Source organism: Eulemur rufifrons, chromosome 19 (genome assembly GCF_041146395.1).
Source record: "Eulemur rufifrons isolate Redbay chromosome 19, OSU_ERuf_1, whole genome shotgun sequence".
In the NCBI taxonomy this organism is placed as follows: Eukaryota; Metazoa; Chordata; class Mammalia; order Primates; family Lemuridae; genus Eulemur; species Eulemur rufifrons.
Genome location: NC_091001.1, coordinates 76,073,105 through 76,079,104, shown reverse-complemented (window position 1 = coordinate 76,079,104; position 6,000 = coordinate 76,073,105).

Genomic DNA, 6,000 nt, shown 5'->3' with positions numbered 1-6,000 from the left:
GCCTTCATTTCAGCAAATTCATTATTCATATAGTAATACTCAGGATTTTCATTAATTTTTGTCTTCCTGACAGAATGATACAAAGGATTAAAAAACAATTGTGATTGTATTTGAATTGTATGTAATGTAAAAATTACTTTATAAAAGGTATAAAAAAACACATAAAAATAATTTTGTGTGCTAAAATGTTATTTTCTTCGAAAATAGTCATAATTAAGGAAAAAGCAAAACACAGATTATAATTAATGAATATCAACATTTAAAAATATTTAAATGAAGCTGATTTTTAAAATTTAATTAGATTTTAGTAAATATTTCTTCACATTTTATTTAGATATAATTTAAACTTATAGATAAGTTGCAAAATAAAGGGAAGTACAAAGAACAATCATTTGCTCTGTACATAGATTTGTCTATTGTTGATATTTTACCACATTTGATTTATCATTTAGTCTCTCACTTCTTTTCTTTTCTATACAGATATTTGTGCACACACACAAACACACACACACAATTTTTTTCCGGGCTATTTATGGGTAAGTTAGGTACATCATAGCTTTACGCCTCTAAATGATTCCATGTCTATTACCCAGGAAAATGGATATTCCTTTATATAACCACAGTTCAGTTACCAACTTCCATAAATTTAACTTTGGATAAAATCCTTTTTATCAGATCTACCATTGTATTTTCAAGGTTGACTCAAAAATATAAGTGATATCACATCTGCAGGTACATGTCCCAGTCAATTGAGATTGATATAACACAATAATGGGTGGCTGAAGCAACAAATATATATTTCTCACAGTTCTAGAGGCTGGGAAATCTAAGAACAAAGTGCTGACAAATTCTGTGTCTGGCTGTCTGGTGAGGGCCCTCTTCCTCATGTCTTCACATGGTGGAGACAGGGAGAGCTCTAGTTGCTTTCTCTTTTTAGAAAAGCACTGACCCCCTCATGGGGTACCACTCTCATGACCTCATCCAAACCTAATTACCACCTAAAAATCTCACCTCCAAATACCATTGCATTAAGGCTTCAGCATACTAAAATGAATTTGGGGATGAAAAACATTAAATTCATAGCAGTACACAATGTCCTTCTGTTTCTCATTGTTGATAATAATTTTGATCACCTGATAAAAGTGTTGTCTGATTTCACCACTGTGTAATAGCTGTGTTTTTTTCTAGTAAACAGTCTTCAGGGAGATACTTTAAGAAATTATTCTGTCCCTCATCAAGATTTCCCCTTAGATTTAGCATCCATTGATGATTGATACCTTTATGATTTAATCTTTACCATGATAGTTGTGAAATGATTTTCTGACTCTAGCACTCCCTTCACATTTATAAGCAGCACTTGGCCTTCTACTGTGTGTGAGAGCTCACCCATTTCCCCCCTTAATTTATCTATCCATATATTTATTATTGGTATGGTCTCATGAATTTTTACTTTCTTCAGTGCTTTATAACTCATTATTATAATTAATTATTTTGATGCTTAAGTTATCCCAGATTTGCAGAATTGGGCCCCTTCAAATGGACTCTGCCATCCTGGTGAAATCCCATCATTTTCGGGGGAGCATTGTCTTACAATCTTGGGTAACAAAATGTTCCAGGCTGATCATATACCTGTCTTGCACAATCTTAGAATCAGCATTTCTTTAGGGAGCCTTTGTTCCTTTTAGTGGAGAATGGTATTCGAGACCAAGATATGGGTGATAGGTGTGCTTATTCCTGCTGTCTGCTTCTCAATCCTTTCATCCGAGAAAGCAAGGGAATATATGCATGACTATGTACATATATCTACACATACAAACATATATAAACATACATATAGGTATGTACATACCTATATGTGTGTACAAAATCATGCCAACACACACGCTTAGAAAATATTTGAAAATCATGAACTCATGCCAATATTTCTAATTTCAATTAATCACAGAACTTCATTTTTTTGTTTTTGTTTTTTCCTTTCCTTTTGCAGGTCCCTTCCTCCACATTGAGATTTTTATCTCCCAAAACATAAACCCACTTGAAACATTTAATAATTTGCTCAAGTCAATGACATATATACAATAGATTCTGAAATACTTTGCCTATACCACTACAATAATCAAACTTACTAAAAAGAGTTCAGGATTTATTTGAATTCTTCTCCCCTCACATCTACTCAGCTTAAAACTGTAGGTATAAAGTCAAACACTATTCATACACTGTATTCATAACCTCTTTTTGATAGTTCTTTATTTTCCCCCTCAGTGTGGCTGTGGTACTTAGTTGAAATACATTTTGTTTCATATTTTTCAGTTTTAATATTTTTTTCCTCTTTATTTTCTTACTGATATAATTTTACTTTTTGGATATATAAACCAGTAATCTGCTTTCAAAGGCCAACTTGTATAAAATGATATATTCAGAGAAGTGTTTATCATTATCATTCTATTACTCCCATAACCTTACCAACTGATTATTCTCACTTTGATTTGTTTATAAAGATGACCATGTATATAAACTTTCTTACACCAAAGAAAGCATATCATATGTGTACTTTTGCATGTGGCATTTATACCTGGATTTTACAATTAGGCCTTTAATCCAGCTGAAATTTATTTTTATGAAAACATGATAGCTGTTTTGAAATGTTTGATTTAATCATTAAAATTAACATTTTGATTAGATATAGCAAAAAGAAACTAGTAATAATTGACAAAAATTATAACAGGTCATCATTTGTCTGAATTTAAAAAATGATTGATGTTGTTAGGAATAAGATATGCTGTCCATCACTGGATATACTTAAGAAACTACCAAACGACCTCTATCTAAAGAATCAGGGAGTTTATGGAAAAGGTTTTTGTATTAGATAGAAAGTTTGATTTCCAATTTTGAGAATCTATGATTCATCTCTCAAGACAATATTAAACTTAAAAGTATTACACCCTCAACATGATCTGTCTAGAAAAAGTATAAAATGCAGAGAAACAAGAAAATAAAAAGTACATCCATGAATTTATCAATGAAACTTGACCATTGTATTTATTTTGAGCTATATATAGGTACATACATTTACATATAAATATATTCACAGATATACACCCAAGTATTTTATTAATTTGGATTCAAAGTGTAAAAATACTCTTATAACTTGCTATAATACTAAACTATAAATTACAAGCACCTTTCCATACCATTCAGTATATAACTACATCATTTTTAATTATATCATAATATTCAGTTCAATGGTTGTATTATAATTTACTTATGCCATGGTTAGTTAGTTAAGTTGTTTCAATTTTTTTTATCCTTTTATAATCAATGTTATAATTAACATGCTTACACTTTTATCTTTGAGAAATTATCCAGATTTTTTTCTCCTTACAGAAATATTCTAAATATAGGAGTGCTGAGTAAAACTGTATGCACATTTTAAAAGCTTTTAATACATATTGCCAAAGTCATTATTGATGCATTCAAAAAGTATTGATTGAGCATTTGTGTCAGGAACTATGTTTAGTATTGAGGATATAATGACAAACAACACCTACAGAGTCCTAACCATTATAGAGCTTAAAATCCAGTTAGGGAAATAGATATTAATCAAATAGTAACACAGATATATAAAGATAATAGCATCAATTAGGTAGCATTTACCATGTGCCAGGCCCTATGATAAGCACTTTACATAGGCGGACTTTTTAAAACTTTCACAACAATCCCACTATGAAGAGTACAATTATCCCTATTTTTATAGATGAGATAATCAAGAAGACATAGAGAAGATAAATAACTTGCCTAAGGTTACAGGACCAGTAAATTGTAGAACCAAAATCTAAACTTGATTCAAGAGTTTGTCTTGTAACCAGTAATACACACACACAAATTATAAATTCTTTAAGGGGAAAATATAGGAATTTAAGGAAGCAGAAAACAGAAAACTTTATTTAGCGATTGCAAGTCATTTGGTTAATTTCTAAAGGAGCTAAATGTCCTTTCTTGCAACAGGAACCTTATAGAGAAAGTCAGAAAAATGCCTTAAAGAAGTATAATTCAACTATTTATAATTGGGTAGTTCTCCTTGAATAATGTAGCCTCAGTAGCTAAAAAATATTACCTCTTCTATAACACCAGGCCAGCCAAATCATTAATGGTGCTTTATTGGCATTGATCGACTGCCTCATTCCTTCATCAGATAGTTTTGCATGAGTAATTATAGGTCACTACTTGTAAAGTGGATGAATTTGCATAGCGCACATTAATCAACAATCATTCTAGCTTTGAGAAATAGTGAAACAGATGGCAACAGCAATAGTACAAGTGACTGACTTTTGCTTCAGAAGTCTGGGTGGATACTCAATCAAGAAAATTAGTTTATTGTGGTGATGATTTATTTTAGCTTCCAAGTGCTGTCTCCAAGTAGCAGTTCAAGAAATAATACCTTCTGAAATGTCTCCAGGTTTTTTTCCTACAATTGAAACAGCAAAATAATTATCTTCAGCAGTTCATGTTAAAAGCCAAATACCTCCATAGGCTGTGTCTCATTGGCACTAATTTTTCAACTGTTTTGTGGGTGCAGGTGCAATTTCTGCCTAATGCCACTTGCTTCTAAGCTGACTTTGGTAAACATCACTGCTATATCTGTAATTTACTCTTTAATCTGAGTTTAGTATGCATTCATCCCCTTTACTACCCTAAACAATTATTTTTTATTTCTTCAAGTTTAAAAATCACAGTATCAGCTCTTTAAAAAGCATATGTTCACAGTTACTCTCTTCCTGCCCAATTTTCTTAGAAATCAATTGGAGCAAAATAAGACCTATTCTAATTTGACATAATCCTTGCTATTGGGCAGAGTGGATGAGGAAGCCAAGTACCAAATTCCCAAAGGTGTATTTACTTCTTCACATCAGTGTTGGCTTCTGGAGAAAAACAAGATATTTACATAAAAAAAATCATGGGGATAGTTCGCAGTATAAAAGGTGAAAGCTGTAACCTCTACAAGAGAAGAAATCAGAACAATGACATTAAATCTTTAAGGACTGACATCAAGGAAGATACATTTTATGCCCACAGCAGATGAACATTAACTCATCAGATACTTCAGAAATGAGGGGCCCATTGTTATATGAGAGTGAATTTTTAACATTAAGGGTAATTACTTTCTCTCAAATATGTTATCGACTACATAGAACCTCTGTCCTTGAAAACTTTAAAAACAGATGGGGTTGATTTCAGAATTGATATCCAACTGTGCAGGTGAAAAGACCAGATGAACCTTAGTTCTTTCCAATTACATAATTTCATGGTCATGGGAAAGCTCAAATGCCAATCTTGGCCTATTTGGTTGGTTTCTGACAGGAAAGCAGCTGGTGTTTGAGGTTGTATAATGAAATTTCAATCACCAATGATGTTAGTTGTAGTAAAATGAGAAGGGAAGCATTCTGGTTTGGTGATTCTCATTTAAGCAGTTTCCCTAAAATTTATATACTTTACTTTGAATTAGATTACAGAGCTTTTATTCTAACTCCATTCAACACCAACATCACCAGTATCTGGAACTCTATGCACAGATGAGGTAGAGAGGAGCCAAGGACATGCACACAGATTAATGTTTCAGCAGAAGTGAACTCTGGCAGGTAGTAGCAGATCATATCTAGCAGATATAGGTATTAATATATTTGGAGCAAGTCTCCAAGATCAAGGGAGAGGGTCTATTTTAACACAGAGGTAAAACACCTTAATGGGAAACAACCCAGTAAAGGTTGCATTAGAGGTAGAACACCACACCCAAATGGCTCAAGCCAGTGGCCAGAGATAAGAATTTAGAGACTTCTCTCTCTCCTGGCCACTGAGATGCTGCTTATCCCCTGCTTCCTTTAAAGCAACCATTAGGCATTTGCCTGTTGCTCTAAAGTGACCCACATCTATTCCCTTGTACATACTGCTAGTTGCCTCTCTACCTCTCTCTCTCTACCCCTTCTCTTTCCCTCTTTTGTTTTC